Source organism: Buteo buteo, chromosome 14 (assembly GCF_964188355.1).
Source record: "Buteo buteo chromosome 14, bButBut1.hap1.1, whole genome shotgun sequence".
NCBI lineage: Eukaryota > Metazoa > Chordata > Aves > Accipitriformes > Accipitridae > Buteo > Buteo buteo.
Window position 1 is genome coordinate 11,060,194 of NC_134184.1, and position 21,252 is coordinate 11,081,445.

The window sequence follows — 21,252 nt, forward strand, 5'->3', positions numbered from 1 at the left end:
GAGCTTGGGACATGGTGGAGGGGGTAGTTACGGTAGGACTAAAGGCTAGGGAGTGCAGGTCGGCGGCGCGAGCTATCCTGTTCGCGGATAAAGCGCCGGTTCACAAACGACGGGGGATAGTGACCCCAGGGACGGTGGGACAAGATCAGACGGAGTGGGTGGTTGTGGAGCAGGGCTCACGGAGCGGTTCCTCTCTGACTGAGAGCGTGGACTCAGAGGGTGCGGCGGAGCTGGGGGTTTTTCCGGTAGAGACGGTACCTGCGAGACTGGATGGGCCCTCTCTGCGGCGGGCATGGGAGGAGTTACGGCAGGATCTTCTGAAGGAGCTGCGGGAATGCCTCCTGGACTGGGTTCCCGGCGGGGATGTTAAGGGGGAATTATACCGTCAGATGAAGGAATGGGAGGAAAGAACGCCCCCGGAGGGGGAGCTCAGGAAGCTGAGAGAGTTAAAAACTGTAGTAGCGGGGGAACCACCCCCCGGCGAGGGAAACCAGGCACCTTTGCCGGGAGAGCAGGCTGAGTTTTTGCCTGCCGAGACTATGCAGGTTGAGCCTTTGCCTGCTGAGCCTTTGCCTGTGGCAGCCGAGCCTTTGCCTGTGGCAGCCGAGCCTTTGCCTGTGGCGGCCGAGCCTTTGCCTGTGGCGGCTGAGCCTTTGCCTGCGCAGGCTGGGCCTTTGCCTGCGGCAGCTGAGCCAGTGCCTGTGGTGGCTGAGCCTTTGCCTGCGGCAGCCGAGCCTTTGCCTGTACGGGCTGAGCCGTTGCCTGTGGCGGCTGAGCCTTTGCCTGCGGCGGTCGGGCCCATGCCTGTACGGGCCGGGCCGTTGCCTGTGTGGGCCGAGCCTTTGCCTGTGAGGGCCGGGCCTACTGAGCCTGTGCTGGCTGCGCCTTTGCCTGCGGGGCCTGGCCCTGTTGTGCCTATTCTTGCTGCGCCATCAACTGCGCCATCTGCCGCTCCTGGGCCGGAACGGGTTAATCCCTCGGCTGGGCTGTTCCGAAACTGGCGCGCGGTACCAGCAGCTATAGACTCCGATTATTCTGATGAGGAGAGGATGGATAGTGTGATAGGGCGGCCATCGAGAAGCACGCCACAGAGACAGGCAAGGGAAGGACAGGACGCCTTACAGAGACTGAGGGGTTTGTTACAGAGGCTTGAGGGGGCCATAGTGAATGCGGAGCGTGTGGTGCCGTTAATGCCTCCTACGGAGGGGGCCGGGGACAGCCAGGAAGGAGGCACCCAGAAAGGTACGGACTGGCGACTAGTGGCCAAAGAATGTTGCCTCTCAGGAGTTCAGTTTCAGCCGGTTGTTCTCCCTATTCGGGCAGCGTCACGGGGCGGGTATGCGTGGACACCTTTTGATATAAAGACCGTTCAAGAACTCGCGAGCACTGTGCAGGCGCATGTAGTAAATTCCTCGCAAGCGCTCACTTTGTTTGAATGCCTGCTCGCAACGCCTGTAGCGCCCTATGATGTGATGCAGTTGATGAGAGGGGTACTGCCTCCGTCTTTATTGCTGTTGTTTAAGGAGGAATGGCGAGCTCAGTGCGTTAAGGTGGTGACCGACGCCCAGGCCCCTGATCACCACCTAGCGGGAGTGACCATAGAACAGCTCATGGGGGAAGGGCTGTTTGCCACGCCTCAGGCACAGGCACAGGGCATGCGCGGACGTGACTTTGCGGCGGTCGCAACTACCACCATGGCTGCACTTAGACGTGTCGCAGCTATGGACAGAGCAGATCCCCCTTGGGTAAAGATCCGCCAGGGGCTTGCCGAAAGGTTTACTGTCTTTTTAGATCGGCTTCAGCTCTCTATGCAGGCTGCAGACATTCCGGAGACAGCTAAAGACGCAATCGTAATTGAGTGTGCTAAGGCTCAAGCTAACCCGCAGACTGCGGCGCTTCTCGCTCAGTTGCCAGCGCGTTCCACGCTGGGCTATATGATTCGCCACGTCCTGGAAAGGGAGCAACAACAGGAAACGCAACCGATAGTGTCGGCCCTACAGCAAGCTTTGCACAAGGGTGCAGGCGTTTGTCACCGGTGCGGGGGGAAGGGCCACATAGCGAGGAACTGCACTACCAAACCCAAAGGGTCGGGCCAGGGCGCGGGGGCGGGCGGCATTCGCTGTTGGAAGTGTGGCAAGTCCGGGCACAGAGCCCGAGACTGCCGTGTGCCCGGGGTCCAGCAGGGGGTTGTAGAGCAACCACGACAACAACAACGATCGCAGTCGGTAAACGGTTCGGGGGGGGGGGCGGGGAATGGGGGCCGCGCCCTCCCCTACGGCTTTTGCACAGGGCCCGACAACAACACCTCAGGATCACACGATGCTTCCGTGGCGCTAACTGCCGACGGGCAGGGACAGGGTCAGGACAAAGTAACATCTGTTCCTGCTGACACCCTGATAGCGTTGACAATGGGCATGAATACCCGTCCAGAACAAGTAATCACGCTAGAGGTGGGACCACCTCTTTTTCCACGAAGCGTCAGTATGATGGCCCTGTTAGATACAGGTGCAGATGTTACTGTGATTCCGATTCATATTTGGCCCCCGGAGTGGCCCACCGTCACGCAAGGGCAACTACTGGGGGTGGGGGGGGCGCAAGAGTCGAGAAAGAGCATGGCCTTGGTAAAAATCACTCTTGCCCAGCCTACAACAGCTGCAGATGCGGAGAGAGTGGCGTGGTGTAACCCGATGGTGGCAGCAGTCCCGACAGCCATCCTTGGGCACTGCTGCCTAGAACATTGGGGGTTTCGCCTTTCCACGGATTTTTAGTGGTGGCCACTGCCGTCTGCCATCCCTTGAAGCTCACCTGGCTAACGGATAATCCGGTGTGGGTGGAGCAGTGGCCTATGACTGAGGAGAAGAGGGCGGCAGTAGTGGAATTGGTGCATAGGGAAGCACAATTGGGCCATCTAGAACCTTCTACTAGTCCATGGAATACTCCTATATTTGTCATAAAGAAAAAATCAGGCGCGTGGCGACTCCTCCATGATTTGCGAGCGGTTAATGCCTGCTTACAGGACATGGGGGCTTTGCAGCCAGGGTTGCCTTCTCCGGCTATTGTGCCGAAAGGACAAGGTGTCATTGTAATTGATATTAAAGATTGTTTTTTCAGTATTCCTTTACACCCAGATGATCGGGAACGGTTCGCCTTCTCTATCCCAGAGCGAAATCATCAGGCGCCCATGCAACGATATCAGTGGACAGTGCTCCCTCAAGGCATGAAGAATTCGCCAACTCTCTGTCAGATTGCGGTAGGTAAGGCCTTGCACTCACTGCGTCAAGACTACCCAGAGGCCACCATCATGCACTACATGGATGACATTCTATTGTCCCATCGGAACGAGTCTATGTTGCAACACCTCTATGACCAGACGGTCCGGCAGCTAAGTGAATACGGGCTGCATGTATCCCCTAACAAGACAAATGGGGCCCTCTGTTAGTTATCTAGGCACTCAAATAACACCTCGTACGGTCACTGCTCAAAGTTTTCTGGTCCCTGACCCAGTGTGTACTTTACATGATGCCCAGAAGTTAGTAGGCAGACTATTGTGGTTAAGGAACTTTGTTCCCATTGCTGCAGATGAGATGGATCTCCTGTACCAATTACTTAGCGGGGGGGAGCCCTTGAACACACCACGTACATTGTTACCAGCACAACGTGAGTTGCTGGAACATATAGCCCAACGGGCCCAGCAGTGGGGCTTGCAGAGGTTTCAACCCACACGACCCGTTGATGCGCGGCTCTTTGTAGCCAGCCAGAGCTGCCACGGAGTATTGATACAGGGTGCTGACGGCCCGGAGTGGCCCTTTGTGTGGTTACATCAGAGTAAGGTACATACAGCTATAGTTAGTTGGCCTCTGCTGGTAGCCACCATGATCATTCGTTGCCGGGGGGCTTGTCAACATTTCACCGGCAGAGATCCTGACCGCATTGTTTTGCCTTGCTCGCTAACGCAGTGGAACTTGGTTTATCAGCAGGTGGCTGTTTTGCAGGGTGCATTGGCGGAATTTGCTGGGACAGTAGTGGGACATGAAATCCATCCTTGTGGGGAGATCTTGCACACTTTACCTGTCCTTCCAGCACAGCAGGTGGCGAAGCGCCCTACCGACGGCCAAACGATCTTTACTGATGCCTCCTCCAAGACAAGCAAGGCCGTTTGTGTTTGGAAAGAAGAGGGGGTATGGCACCAGGTAGCATATACTGAGCCAAGTCGCTCGGTGCAGTTTTTGGAGGCCAAAGCAGTGGCCATGGCACTGTTACTTTGGCCGACTGAGCCTTTGAATGTGGTCATGGATTCACTGTATGTATATAAGCTTTTGATTGCAGGGTAAATGGGACATTTACGGGTGTTTAAGATAGAGTGTTTTAAAGTAGTTGTAGAGATATGTTTCTACTCATGGCACTTTATATAGTTATTTCTTTGTGTGGAATTGTTCATAACAATAGAAGCCAACTCGTCATGGGGAGGGGAGAGATGTAGGGGTCAGCGTTCGGAAGATCTCGCGTTGTCACGGAAAGTTAGAGGGTCAGTCGCAGCCTTGTGATGTACCTGTAACCCCACCTCCCCTTGTTAGTATAAAAGGAATTAACTGCGCAATAAAAGGCGGAAGTTGGCGCTCACACTGCGTGTGTTATCTGTCTCTTTCCCTGGTCCGGGCCGACTAGTGATCTAAGCGTGGCACCTTGATATGTAGCGAATGCTACAATTTATAATTTGCAAGAATTTTCTTTCTTCTCTTTCGTGATAACACAGGATTGAACAATAAGGAACTAACTGCAAGTAGCACATTTATTTGCATTACTAGATGTAGAAACACTCTCCCTAGTTTATGTTTACAACAAATGTAACATTTCAAGTGTCAACTTCACAGAACTTTCAGTCTATACAGACAACTTGATCATTTAATACTTTCTTGAATCTGGAACCAATTTTAAAAACTGATACTTGCATTGCAACAGTTATGGTTGTCAAATCACTGTGAGAAATGATATTGCTGTTCAGACTTCATAGATGATTCATGGGTAGATGCATCTTGAAAATATATAGTGCTTACATCATCACTATATGTGGCTGATATTTACTTCTTTGTACAAGCTTCATTTCTATAAGCCCTTGAGTTTCATAGTCCCAAATCTGAAGAATATACAAACTTGTCTGAATTGTCTAGGTTTCACAGAGTTTTTACACCTCTTGCATAGAAGATTCATTCTTTTGCAGATAGTATTCTCCAGAGTTTTTACCTTTCAGGTGTCTCATAAAGTTCCCTGGTGTTACCTATGCATATCAGATGGACAAAAAAAGTGGCACAGTTAAGGCTCTCCCCAGTGATAGCAAGGAGGACATATTTACACAAAGTCTAAGATAGCTGATGGTGCTGGATGGTACTGATGGTAATAACAATTCAGTTCTCACAATGGTTTATATTCAGGATGAGTAAAACAGTAGAGTCAAGGAAAAATCGAGTTCTACCACTTTCAATGGCAGGAAAAAACAGGTAAATTGACTTAGATATTTCAAAGATGTATCAAGGATATGTTAAGGATCACCTGTTACAGATTACAAAATTTAGAAAAACATTTGCTGTATAAGAAACACAGCAGAAATAAACTACTCCTTTAAAAAAAAAATATTGCTAACAGGGATGAGTTGGTAGAGAATTTGAAGACAGAAGGTAACTTTAGTAAGAGCAACTATGGAGTTTATGAACATTAACATGAGGAGAAGGAATATTAGTAAATAGAAAACATTGGTGTTCAAGGAGGCAGTCATAAGTAAATTCAGGAAATAGCAACAGAAATCACATGGGAGTTAAGTGTAAGGTAAAAAAAGTTTAAGGAGATCTGTGTTACATAAACAATATTTGAAGACAAAGCAAAAGACCAAACTATCCAAATGCATCAAAAGTATAGAAGTATGTAGGGTTTAGGTTTTATTTCCGTGGGGCCCGGACGATAGACCACCAATATGATGATTAAAGTCGCCAATTTATTGAGCTTAGCTGATCATTTTTATACAATTCTCTAAGTTGTTTAGAAACTCTGATTGGTTGCTGCATGCAAGCATTTGGTGTCCACGCACACAAACATAAACGGTGATTGGTTACATCGGTACTGTCCACGCGCACAAACGTAAGATAAAGTTAGTTATACCTGCTCTGTACACGCACATAAACACAGGACATAATTGGCCGTATTAATTAGAGCATGCAAGACTTGTCTTCGTCCAATTGGTCAAGATAAGCCCTTGAATTGAGGTTGTTTGTGCCAAGTTCCCTTTATCGTGGAATGTGCACCTGTGTTTTTCTAATTGGGATCTTTCTTTTTCTATCTTCTTGTTTATTCTGTTCAAGGCCTTCTAAAGGTGTCTGGAATGCTCTTGTGACCATGAGCTACTTTTAGGCCCAATAACTAAGTTCCCTATAACTGAACCCTACGGAAGTACAATAAACTAGCAATTTAGCTAAATCAAAGTAGAGGAGGGACAGTTTCAAACAGTGAAAAGAGATAAAATAGTGGGAGTAAACAAAGAATAGCATAACCATACAGGGGAAAAAAAAGATAAAATGAGACAAAATGTGTAAGAAATTGTTACATACAGTCTAGTTTTCTATGCAATGTGCTCTATACATACGTATACACAGATATTCCCACATACCTCTCCCACACTGTCCCGCCATGACAACTTCCTCTTCTTCTTTTGGGTCTTGACTGATTTAAAATTCAGTAAGTTTCAGAATATGTCAAAGACATATCTCATACGTGCACTTATCTCCTCCCGTTCATACTTTTGGTTGAATGCTAAAGTACTGTCATACCATACATCATGCCGAGAAAAATGTTGCATCTCTTCAGAGGAACACCTCAGTATTCCAACAATATATGCAAAGGATCCATGTCTGTATAGTTCTTAGTTAATGTAAGACTTCTCTGCTCTGTTTAATTGGTTCCATATTTGCATAAGGATATGCAAACTAAGTAAAGATTTAAAGGGTTAAAAAACAGTTTCAGTAATATAGGAATAAAAATTGATACTCATTTAACTTGAGATACTTGAATACGTATATGAACAGCTAAATTTGACATCTGAACCCCCTTGTCAGTGGAGAAATATAGGCATTTCTAGGACGCATTCATTAGCATGGTATACATCTACCTTTTATCAAGTGACAATGACTTTTTCTCCCTGTCCAGGAATTATAGAAGATATCCTAGGAATCAGCTCATATGTAAATATCTACAGTATCAGATTAATCCCTCCTGAAGTCAGAAAACTTTGGTTCTAAAATCAGGAACGTTAATGCATTGTAGAGCCTGTGTTTTTTAAACATTCTGCTGGCAGAATACAAGCCACCCAGCAAAAACAATGAGTTTTGAGTGCTGATTTGGCAGCATAAATAGAATGCTAAAACATATTTTAGTGCATCTTCATGGTTTGCATGTTGCATCTATGTTTTATCTTATTCATCAAGGTAGAATTTGAACAGAAGATTGTGCCAGAATATTATTGGAATAAAAATATTGTTCACTTCTGAGCTACATTTCAATCTGCTGCAAAAGAAAACAAGTTCTACTTTGATGTTTATGGAGGGAATTGTATTACTGAATATTTCTATACTCCCCTAAAAGTCAGTCTGACAGAATAGTTTTTCCGGTTTCATTTGTCGTAATACATAAAAAGCAATTATGAGACAGATGCCAATTGTTTACTTCAGGTAAAGCAGCTGAAAGATCTAAGAAAGTGACATATCAAAAAAGTGTCCTAAAGCATCTATTTAAAGATGACAAAAATTAAAAGAAAAGTGTCTGCAAAGCTCTATTACGTATTGTTTATTCCTGAAAAGTATACATTATTTGCTAAAAGACCAGAGTTACTCACTCCATTCACACATAAAATAAAGGGGAAAAAAACCAAACCAAACAGAGATACCTGCATAAATGAAGGTTTTCAGATGTCAAGGTAAACTTAAGGAACTTGCCTTTTAAGAAACAGAAAATGCAAAAAGAAGCAACCAGTGGCTTCTGTACCACTTGGAAAAAGAAAAAATTCCCTATCCATCTTCGATCCAACTCTTTTCCCTAAACTTCCTGCTTACTGTATATCCCTCTTCTGAGATGCAAGAAAGTGTTCTTCACCAATGCCTCTGGTAACCTCTGCATCTATCCTAATTTTATATGACCTGTGTACGGTGAATATCTGAGGACATGGGTTGTCTTGGAGCTTACTGTACAGTACGATAACTTTTAGAATGGATTATCTAGAGCCATCTGTGAAAAATCAGAAAATGTTCCTTGCTAAGACATGACTTTTGGGGCAAAAAATTTAGTTAACTCACTGCTTGATTTGACAAAGACTAAATAAAAATAATGAAGATTTTATTTTTGAAAGCCTGTAAACTATAGCTATAAGAATCTCTATGATGTTATGGTACAAAATATAAATATTTACTCTAGCATGAGGTATTTATATTGTACAAATTATGCTATATATTTATGTCAAATTGCAGATTGCTGTCTTCAACATTGTGTTGATTACAGTTATGCAAAGTTTTGAAAAGTCTTGAAAGAATTGTTTCTTAATTATGAAACTGATAAAATACATCACCACTGACTAAATAACTTCACAAGTAAACAAAAAATGCTGATTGTGGTTTTGAATTTTAATAAAATATATTCTGAATTCAGTAGTACTTTAGGTTTACTGTGTACTTTCAAAAACAGAAAAAACATGCAAACACAAAATTTAATTAAAAAATAGAAAATGTAGCATTACAAGGATGACTAAATGATTAGAGGTAATCTGTACAAAGAAATGACAGAATGGATTGCCACACAGTTCTGCCTTTGTTGTCCTTTTGAACTAGATGGAAAGAGTGACTTCCTCACAGAGGCTTTTAGAGGCTTATATGTCATTCTTCTATGAACTGAAATTAAAAGTGGAAGTGGGAGCCATTCTTAGTTGCTGGAAATAGCATACAAGGTAGCATTAGAAACCGAGGTATCAAGGAAAAAAAGAATACATGGAGAACTGGTAGAGCTTGGTACCTATGCGTAAATATACCAGGAAACATGTAGACAATTTCAAAACAGAAAACCCAAACCAAACCAAAAATCTGCTTTAAGAAAATTATAGTAAAGTTTAGTTTTGAAGGGACCTCTGGGGACCTTCTTGCCCAGCCTTCTGCTAGAAGCAGGGACTCAGGTTGTGTTTTCCATGGCATGGCTCTGTTGCCTAAGGCATCAGAAGTTTTGTGAAATTCATTCAACTCTTGATTTTTCTTACAGTTTACCTCAAGTAGTCTCAATTATTTGAGACAAACTTTTTTTTTTTTTTTTAATTAGTTTCTTTTTTTTCCCCCACTACTGGAATGTCCTATGCACCTTTCAGAGGAGCTGAAGAACAATTTTAGCCTCTGACATGAAATTTCTAGAATATAAAAGGTGAAGAGAAGTTGGAGACAATAATAAGGTCCTGTATTTACCCAGCACGTATGCAGATGGAATCAAGTTACAAGTTTTGGCTTGTTTTGGACAAGTCAATGGGGAATAAATTTCATGTTAACCAATTTAATTAATCTTTGCTATTTTCCCTTTTGTTTTCTTAACATTATAATGTCCAAGTGATATCATCATTTAATTCATTCAATTTGTGCCACAATATGAACATTTTCATTAACCTATTTGAATTTGGGGATATTAAATACACAAGAATAGTTACACATTTAATAGAAATATTTTTCCCATAGTGTTAGTCAATAAATAACTGTGCTTTCCAAACTTGTTCTCATCCAGATTATATTAAGGAAGTTAAAAGAATTCAACGTTTGCTATAATTCACAACTGGTCATATATGATCTTTTCATTTAGGGTTCTTCTCTGAATATTTCTTATAAACTGGGTTTTTTTGGCAGTTGTAGGAAAGCTGTGTTTCCATTAGTATTGTGATCTAGGATTAATCAATGCAGTTTCTTTAATTTTTGCAGCAGCTCCAAAGAAGGTAATACGTGTTTCCACAAATCAAACCCAATACAATCAACAAATTACCTTCAAGACATTCTCAAAGACTTATAAATGTTTCCTCTATCTTCCTGAAAGTTTGCTTTTACTGCCTCATTTCCACCTTACGTCATTAGAGTTACATTTCTGTCTGCCAGGTATAATAGACTAATAAATTCAATGCAGTCATCTCCAACATACTTCACAATGTTAATGTTATGTGCAATTTAATTGTCTAAATGAATACTTTTTAATGTAAAACTAATAAGACAGGATGAAATTTCTAAATTATTTGCATGTTCTAGATGGACCGTGCCACTACAGATGGAGAATATTCAGGCTAATAGCTGTGTTATAAAAGCTGCCCAGCTGAAAGGGACGGTAGCACCTGAGCATGCTGCTTTCTTGTTTTGAGTGTCTGAATCTGCTAAATATTCCAGATGGTCGGAGGGTAAACAAAAGAGCTATTAACATCTTAAGAGATTGATTCATAGTGTTGACATGGAGGTAGTTACTGTATTCAATTGTGGGTGTTAATAAAGCTTTCTAAATATTTCACAGTCAAGGACTTGGTGTACATCTGTTCAATGAATACTAACATCTGAAGCCTTTAGACTGCAATAAGTTCTTCATAATATGCTCTGCCTTAGCTCCAGGTATAATGTAATAGATAAGGAGACTTTGTGTGTCATATTTGCAAATTAAATATCATTACCTATTTAGAAGTGTAAATAATATAATATAAAAGATACATATCAGCTATTACTTGAACACTGCAAATAATTAAACTTTATCAGGATACTTATACATTCCAGCTTTCCTTCTGGAGATCACAAGTAAGAAAGACTTGCAGAGAACCTAATTTTCAGTAACTGCAGTGAAATTCTTCAGAGAAATAATCAAGCTGAAGCAAAACAGAAAACAATATCTCTGAGCCAGAAGCAATTATTGTAAAGTTTGCCTTTCTGCAACAGAGTATGAGGGACTATGCTGCAATGAAAGACAGGCCTATTAATTTATTTCAGATAATATTAGTCTGTTTAGTTTGCTGTATGCTTCTACACTTAGTTAATCCACTTGCAACTCTTTCAGAATCAAAATGGAGAATTTTTTCAAAGCATGAGTGTATATATATTTCTAAAATTGTCTTTCATTCACAGTGTTTAGTATACTATCATTAACTCTAAATTATAAAATAGTCTTTTCTTGTGACACAAGTTGACAGGAGATACCTTTTCACACAAATCCTTTGTTTTCAATCCACAGCCCTGCAAAAAGATTATCCTAAACTGTAGAGGGATGATGACCTTCAAACACAAACACTTTGAGAGTCTTCATACTTGCTTTTGACACTTTCCCGTTTTTTACAAAATAAGATTCAAAGAAGTGCCTAATAATTTTAATTTTCAACCAATTGAAAACTGCATTTTCTCCCTTTAAAACAACAAAAAGCCAACCAAGATATGAGCATTGGTTATTCTTGGGTTTTAATGTTCTCAATTATACTACCATCATGCCGTTTAAAAACTTAAGCATTTGAAATATCACTGCTGAAAACATCTAATGCAATAACATCAACATTTAACACAAAACTCGTAACAAAAATGGAAAACCACATAAAAGAATGTGTGCTTCTTGACTTTGCCATAAAGCAGATATTTTTACAGAGTAATGATGAATAAAAGAAAAATTGTGTAACTATGGTATTTTATTCTGTTCTTTTGTATGCAGATTTTTTTTCACCAGAAACTGTTGTTACATGTATCAGAATTGTTCACTAAAGGCCAAGGTCTTATTAATAGTGAACAGTACTTACACCTCGAATGAGTATCTCATTCTGTGGGACTGAGCAAAGAACTGCATTCTATTTACTGTAAATATAATTAAAGGAATTTATTCGTCTGATCAGAAAACTGAGTAATTTTTACACAAACACAAAAAAGAAACAAAACCCCCATTAGTATTTCTTAGAAAATATTTAACTTCAGAGAGCTATACTGTAGCTTTCAATTCTGGACTTTTCTTCCCCTTTTTATTTAAAAAATTTGTCTGATATGGGATAGCTTATAAAATGTAATAAACCAACATGGCTTTTCAGGTTATTGCTGCAAGTATATCTTATCATACTTTTCTGAAGGAACAAAGGGAATGGATTGTTCTTTTGAGAGGTCAACCACATCACCAGTTAACCAATTAAACTTCTTAATTTCAAGAGATTTTTTGAAATTATATTTGATAACTTTTATGAAGGTATAAATTTTCAAACCTATAGGCTATGGAAGAAAGCAGTGAACTCTAAACTTCCCCTTTAAAAAACCATTATAAAATGCTCCATTTCTCTGCCATGCTTATTCACCATCAATTCTATTACAGTAAGGATTCAGTTGCAAGAGCTGTCTCAGGCTTCTCAGCTGTGCAGACAAAACTGAATGTGAAACTCCTGAAAGTATGAGAATCTAAGGGGCAGGCAGTCCTCCTGTTTTCAGAGGAGGGGCAGGGAGAAGGAGCTGAACAAAGACACCAAGTGGTAGGGAGCTGAGCCTACTGCTCTAGCTGAAGTAGGGTGGAAGGTGAAGGGCAATAAAGTGGTGGGGGAGGGGGGGAAGAAGCAATACTGGTCAATAACCCCAGGACCAGGTGTTTCCTTTCATATTATGCCATTCCCCTGGTGAGCAAAAGTGGCAGCTATTAGCTTGGCTTTATATGGTTTCAGCATAGGTAACTTTGGCAGCCAATCTATAGCTATTATGCTCTTCTGAGAGTGTCTATAATATTAGAGTCACTGTAGCAATGGACTATATATATTAACATTTCAAACTGAATTGGGGTCCACAAATGGGTATACACTTACATTTAGGTAAGGGTGCATACCTGAGCTATAAGGCTAAGCTACCATTACAGTCAGAGGAAATTTGTTGTCTAAACACAGGCAGCTTCCTAGGATATTTGAAATATCTTTCTGGAGCTGCACAATATAGAAGAAAATTTTGCTGTACCTGAGTAGCAGCTTGGGGCTTGATATCCTGGAGAATCTTAAAGAATATTAGACATATATGCTTAACAACTGAATTCAGCTCCTAGCACATCCAGTCAGTGGAGACAGAAAAATGATTCTGCAGACCAGACATATCTATTTTAAGATAAGCTGAACAGAATATTCTACTAGCTTCAAACTGAAGCGTTCCAGAAAGGTGAGGGTCTCTTGTAGTTCCTGTGTCGTATATGCCAAACCCATGCAAACGTCTTGTACACACTTTGGTGCTGGGAACAGTACTAGCCATTTAATCAGGCAACTGAATCAAATCTTGGGTTTTCTTTGATGAAAATGACACTTAGACCCAATGTACACACTTGCATATAGGGGCCTACAACTGGATGTCTGAATCTGAATCTAATTCTTCACTATAACTTTAACCTCCATTATGCACAACAGAGTTCACCTTCTGCATAGGCAACAGAGTATTTTTAATACATTTATGAGATTTGACTTAAAGGAAACAAATTGCTTCAGGCTGAGTTCCTGCTTCAGTACAGCACAATGTGAAAACCATTAGCAATACAAAACCCAACATACATTCCTCTAAAAATCAGATGCTTCTGTATCTATCATGTAATAAAAGAAGATAGAAGGTTTATAAAGAGGATCCACTTGGAACACAAGAAGCTGTTACTGAGGTATTACATGTGCCAGTATGGATGCTGGGATACCACATTGCTGGTATTACTAGAGTGAAGTAAAAACTTCACTGAAGATGTTAGAATTTAAAGCAAGAATGACTGACTGTCATGGTTTAACTTGTCAGGCAGCTAAAAACCACACAGCTGCTTGCTCACTCCTCCCTTCCCCCCTCAGCAGTAGGATATGGGGGAGAGAATTGGGTAAAATAAATAAATAAATAAATAAAAATCATGGGTTGAGATAAAGACAGTTTAATAGGACAGAAAAGGAAGGGAAAATAATAATAATAATCATAATATACAAAACAAGTGATTCACAATGCAATTGCTCAGCACCTGCCCACAGTTGCCCAGCCAGTTCTCAAGCAGTGGTTCCCGGCCAGCTTTCACCCTGGTTTATATGCTGATCATGACATCATATGGTGTGGGATATCCCTTGGGTCAGTTGGGGTCAGCTGTCCCAGCTGTGTCCCCTCCCAACTCCTTGTGCACTCCCAGCCTGCTCGCTGGTGGGGTGGGGTGAGAAGCAGAAAAGGCCTTGACGCTGTGTAAGCCCTGCTCAGCAATAACAAAAACATCCCTGCGTTATCAACATTATTATCATCACAAATCCAAAACACAGCACTATACCAGTGGCTAGGAAGAAGTTTACCTCTATCCCGCTGAAATCAGGACACTGACCCACCAGAGACAGGTAGAAAGGAACATGATTACTAAGGTCCATTCTCCTACACTATTCCCTGCTTACCTTGGTCACTCCTGAAGCCGTGAGGTGTGTGTACAGGCAGCCAGTCCTGACCTTAGCTACAGTAACAGGAAAACGACACGAGGAGTGGCAGACAGAAGAAATGTTACAGATAACAAAAGGAAATTAATAGCACAACATAATTGCTCACCAAGGTAGAACTTAGCAGTGCAAGAGTTTGTAAACAAGGTTATAAAATGGCAGGACCACGGCCAATGGGGTAAGGATGAGCAGAAGTGTGTTGCTTGTTTGGAAGGGGATCACTGTGGTAAAAGGAAAGAAGTCAGGTGGGGAGAAAGAGGCAAAAAGAGAACATAGGAGGAAACGAATCTTGCTATTGAGCTGTGTGGGGCATACTGGCATTACAGCCAGAGCCAGACCACCTCAATTTGGAGCACACATTGATCTGATACTGTGGTGGTGCACCTTCCCTTTTTCCTTTCCCCCAGGGCCACTCTGAGATCTCAGCATAAGTCCTGAAGGCTTTGGGAAAACCTCCTTCTGTGGTCTTATCTTGATTACAAAGAAGTGCAGCCACTTTTGGGTGTCAGGCACTCTTTGGCCACACCTGGGCCATCTCCTGCCCAAATGGTGGTACATCAGGACCACCCTGATATTTCAGGGTAAGCCATGCATGCTTTGGGAAAAGCTCCAGTTGTGCTGTTATCTTGGTTTCGAGTGCAGAGAATTTTGGGGGTCAGGCACAACCCCCTCCCCAGCCACACCTGGGCCATCTGCTGTCTGAATGGTACATCAGAATAACTCAGGAGGATCTGTGGCCAGAATGTAAAATACTGACCAAAGCCAACCATGTCGAGGCCCTATAGACAGTGAGCGATCCAAGGGGAGACCCCAGGAGCTTTGTGGGCCCGCAGTGGGCTGGGGGACTGACACCCCATCCCGTCCACACCCCGTCCCCCCAAGCTGTGACCGGACATCTCTCGGGGTGGATTGAAATGAGGGTTGAAAGATCGTTGACCATTTCACGAGGACTTAAAGGCCTGATTTCACCAGGTTTACTGACAGACCATTGATGAATGCCGGCACATAAAAGTGAGTAATTCATGAAACTCACCAAAGGGAAATTTTAATCATAGGTTAACCTCTGTCCATGCATGGGGGGGGGGGGAGGGGGGGGATGGGATGTAAAATTTGGTTCAGAACTGTTGTATCTGTGCATGTGCCTTTGCAGTTTGGTTCAGAACTGTTTGCCTGTCTCTGTGGGATTTGGTTCGGAACTATTTTGCCTGTCTGTATGTGGTTCAGAACTGTTTTCTCTGCCTGTGCATGCGTGTGGTTTGATTTAACCTCCGTCTGCGCGCAGCCCTGCGGGAAGTTTTGGATGATCCTTGCCATCTTCGAATCTTTAAGTTGCAAATTTGATTGTAACAAATTCCTTCGGATCACTCTGTTAAATTGGCTGCTGATTAAGTAATGTTAAAATTATATAACCTAATCTTGTGATCAGTCTCAAAAATATTAATCCTAAATTGCTGCTAAACCAAAGCCATGTAACAAAATCTCATTTGTGATGGATACAAATGTCTGACTTTTTTACTCATGGTGAACCTGGTGTGCTCTCCCTAATGTCAGTAAAAGAACACCTAGAAAGGACACCCTAACATAAGAACAAGGAGGAAACTGAAATTTTTTGTCTCTTGCCCATAAAGCTCACTCTTTCTTGTTGGCAAATGGGCCTACATTGATACACGTAACTGAAGTGCCCAGTTTAGGTGATTAATTTTCCTGAAGTTAGCATTACCTTTGTTTTCTCTCTCTCTCTCTCTCTTTATTATTTTGTGAACATATTGGCAATATATATGGGTGAGATTCAGACTGATTTTAAGACAAATAAATTTAGCATTTATAGGTTCATGTTTATATAGGAGCTAGATATCCAAGCTGTCACTATCCTTCTTGGCCCCTAGCTGTCTCTTCTGCAAAGGCCTGGAGACACACGAACTTGAATGCATTAGCAAAAATATTACCCATTTTCAGGGAAAAACAAGTTCACTTAGGTAACGTACCAATACTCTAATTGTGCAGTTAGACCAAGGCCAAAGAGTTGCAAAGTTCACTGCTAACTCTGTGAGTAACACTGATTCGTTAAATAAACTTGTCATTATCCAATCCATTGTACAGCTATATTAACCCTATTGTGAATATTAATTTGTGATAGAACTCTAATGGCCCTATAAAAGAACAGACCTATGTGTTGTAGTCACTATGAACATTTAGCAAGAAAAATATGGCCCCTGTCTCAAATAGGTTGTAAGCAAACTATATGAGCAGAGACGATACGATGTTAACATGAATGAGTAAGGAGAAACACAGGAAAACAGGACTAAGATTGATGTGTCTCAAGACAGTTGTGCTACTATTGGGTTTTAAGAAGTACTAGAGGTGCCACAAGAATGTAGCATTGCAGCTTTTTCTGAAGTGGTCTTCCTATAATAGGAGCTCAACACAGAGGAAGCAGAGGGCGTGTAAGGGCTGCAACCGAAATAGGAATTAACAACTTGACAGGAAGAAGAGACCTGTAATAACACCTGAAAATGTAATAGAAACTTGTTCTTCATGAAAATGAAACTGAATCACATGAAATCAAATGCAAGCCTTTAAAAACGGCCAAATAATGTATTGCATATGTATATGCAAGCATAAACCAAAAAGTTCAATAGAAGGAAATATACAGTGGTGTGCTGATTTCCACCAGCAGTTACTATTATAAATCAATGTATTTGGCTTGTAACAGTAATTCATCTTTCATCTTGTCTTCATCATCATGATATCTGAAGATCTGTGAGTATTCAAGCAGATAACAAACATATTTAACTTGGAGACTAAATAACATACCTCAGTCAGAGACAGAATTACTCAATGATAAATTTACTCTAATAGCCTTTCTGACATTCATGCTTACTTTTCATAAAAGTAGAAGAGAAGCAAAAAGTGACTGTGAAATCCTCTCGGTGTGTTTCCATGCACCATATAATAAGTAATATGTCAACACTTTAAAACAATACTGGTGAAATGACTACAGAATATAGGAGAATATAGGATATGCAGTTGCATTTCTTTTACAACCCAGCATTACCTAACGGGCCCCATGTCCAGATTCTCCTCTGTGCTTCCTGGGGCCTCTAGCAACAGAATACCCCAATGGAATTCAGGCAGCACAGAGAGGTGGTTGCTGCTTCGCAGCAATGGGGGTGGAGGGAGATCAGGTAGTGAATTATGAGACTCTACATTAGGTGTGGAGAAAATTAACCAACAGGTGGATTTTTTTTTTCTTTTAATTCTCAATTTTTTGGCTCAGCAACTGTAGTTTTTCCAAGAGTGGCCTTGTCTGATCCATGGAGATTGTTCTCAGCTTCAAAAGGGAATATGTGTGGCTGTCCCTGTATGTAGGATTTTATAAGTGATCATCTTTTCTTGAAAAGCTGTTCAGTGTTGTTAGTAATGTTGACTGCACTTTCACTCTCCTAGGTGTCTGGAAATTAAGTTGAAGGGATGGTTCTCACACCTATTATCTTTGAATTATTTTTCTCTTTAAAAGGGACAGGGTACTATATAAGTAAGTGCTACTCTTAGAATATTTTACCAGTGGAGGCACTTCTCTTTGAGGAAGTGTTCCTTTAATGCCAGGCTGACACCTTTGCACAACCTCGCTAATGCATCCTATGGCTGCTGAGCTAAACCAGCTTGATGATAATAATGCTTTGACCTTGGCAGCCAACCAAGTCCAAAATGCATTAACAGTTCAGCTCATCAGAGTCTATGTAAAGAAACAATGTCCTTTCACACAATAATGCTTTTTATTGCGTCCAGGTTTGGAGGAGTTACCCATTTGGACATTTATATGTGCCTTTTGTTCAGATGTCACTATAACAAAAAAAGAGACCAGATGAGACATCATAGATACAGAGATACATAGTGTGCTCTGTTTTCTTTCTGAATTCTTAAGTTACTCAGGCCACTTGCTAGCTAGTTTTTAACCTTTGAGTATTTTTCAAATTAAAAACAAACTTGAAAATTATTCTTCTTCAATGCAAGGTGGTATTATGCAAACAATTAAAATATCCAAGTACCAACTGACCTCCCTAAATGAAAAGCAAAAAAGTAGCCATCACAGAGTTATATCAAGTTTCATATATTGCATGATCGTAATATTATACCAATCCTTTCAAGTTCCCTTCTCAATTAATAAAAACACAGTAAGTTTATCAGTGGCTTCTGAACTGGATAAACCAAATAAATTCAACTCTTGTACTAATGTCCAAAAATCACTGCAAAGATTAAATAAGCTATTTGCCAAATTTGTTTGATTTTTCAGATGCATTAGAAATGCAAAAAGCACAACTGTTTTCTCACAGGAATATATTTAAATATATATATAGTGAAGTGTCTTTGCTAATGATTAGTCTCCCTTATCACAGGAGCATTGGTTTGTATTTTGTGCACTGTATGGCATATACTATGTCTTAAAAAAAAAAGAACAACCTTTCTTTTATTTATTTTTATGCAGTATATTGTACACCATGCTTCAACAATGGTGGCATGGCATCTTTCTTAACTTTCCACAGACTTTATTGAGAAAATATGTATGTACCAGGTTGTGTTTACAGAAGGTACACCATCTTTTCCTAGGATTGGTATAAATACAGAAAAGGAGGTGCAATGCACCTGTTAAGTTTCTTGTTCTGGATGGTTGGAGTACCCAGACTGTAGGATGAATTTCAGCATGCACTTGACTGGCTGACAGAACACAGGCAATGAGTATACCTCAATTAGTACTTCATCGGGTGAAGCTATAGATATTGGCATTCATTCAAGCATCTTTACACCGTGTTTCTTCGCATAGTAAAAATTAGGTTATGACATCTTTTGTGCTATGATATCTGATTAGTTTAAAAATTGTTTTTTTCTGTTCTGTTTTTTGTTTATTTGTTTCATTTTGTTTTTTAAATTATGTGTATCCTTAATTCCATTTAACTGGCTTCCAACCACAGAAGAATTACCATTTTAATGTTAGTCAGCTACAAAATAAGACTAACATATTTAATGGACAAATGAATATTTTCAGCTTATATTACTTAATGTTTTTATGTTTGATTTCCATTTGCAATGACGTGTATTTCCAGTGTTTTGAAAATCTAAAGAAAACTAGAAGTGAGGGTAAATCTAGTATTTTTACTTCATCGACATCTAAACTACCTTTACTGTCTTTAAACCCTTTCAAACAGAAAGTTTTGTACTTGACAGGACAAGGTGCAGAGGCTTTTACGTAACAGGGGGAATGGACTATTGTAGGCCTATACACATTATAAAATACTCCAGAACTAATTTTCATGTGTCAAGAAGGCAGGGGTGAAGACTCCCCTTTGGTGCAAACTCTACGTATCTTTAAATATGCATCTTGAAAGAGAGAGAGAATGTGTGTGTGTATGTGTATACATATATGCATGTGTGTACAGAAAGTAGTAAATGGTTACTATGGTAACAGCAACTCCTAATTAAGACAGTGTTATTTGTACTATAAATGCATGTACTTTTGAAGCAGTTTTCTAAAAGAAGCTTTTTTTCAGCACTTGGACAAGATAATGACAACTCCTATTCTTTCTGAACTAGAAAAGGAAAAGCTGCTGTGTACTTAAGTGCATGAACAGCACCAATCCAAGTTACAGACATGAAGGTTTCAAACTGTTTGTTAAAGTTCTTCATTACAGTTTGCATGATCATGGAAAAAAAAAAAATCTTAATGGAAGTGTTTGAAATTCAATGGACCTTTTCCATGGTTTTCTTTTTTGTTAAATGAATCCTATCTTAGAATGATTTGGGTTGGAAGGGACCTTAAAGATCACCTAGTTCCAACCCCCCTGCCATGGACAGGGACACCTTCCACTAGACCAGGTTGCTCAAAACCCCATCCAACCTGGCCTTGAACACTGCCAGGGATGGGGCATCCACAACTTCTCTGGGCAGCCTGTTCCAGTGCCTCACTATCCTCACAGTAAAGAATTTCTTCTTAATATCTAATCTAAATCTACCCTCTTTCAGTTGAAAACTGTTACCCCTCGTTCTATCACTACAATCCCTCATAAAGAGTCCCTCCGCATGTTCCTGTAAGCCCCCTTTAACTACTGGAAGGCTGCTATAAGGTCTCCCTGGAGCCTTCTCATCTCTAAGCTAAGCAACCCCAACTCTGTCAGCCTATCCTCATAGGAGATGTGTTCCAACCCCCTGATTATCTTCGTGGCCCTCGTCTGGACTCACTCCAACAGGTCCATGTCCTTCTTACGTTGGGGCCCTCAGAGCTGAGCACAGTACTCCTGGTGGGGTCTGATGAGAGAGGAGTAGAGGTAGAGGATCACCTCCCTCGACCTGAGACTTACAAAGAAGCTACTTCCTGGTAAAAGGTAATAAAAAAAGTCATACTTGCAGAATTCATTTACATGTATCAATGTTTTTGGATGCTAAGCAGCAGGCAAAAGGTACAGATTGAGTTGATACATTCTGCTAATCAATATCCCATCATATCAAAAAACTTCCCTCCTTCCCCTCAAACCAGCAGTGTTTACTAACTGTTTATGATGGTAAAATTGAGTTAATTCTAGGATTATCCTTAAATCTAGTACAGACTTTGATGTAGGGCATACTGTCCCCTTCCAAGTAGGGATGCTGCATCTGAATCATAAAATTCATATCTACATAAACCCTATGAGATTAGTTATTTAATCATTAGAGCTACATTGAGGTTAAACATCACAGAAAAAAATTCCTGGAGGTGAAGAATGTAATGAGTCCTTTATGTTAATGAAGATGACATAATATCC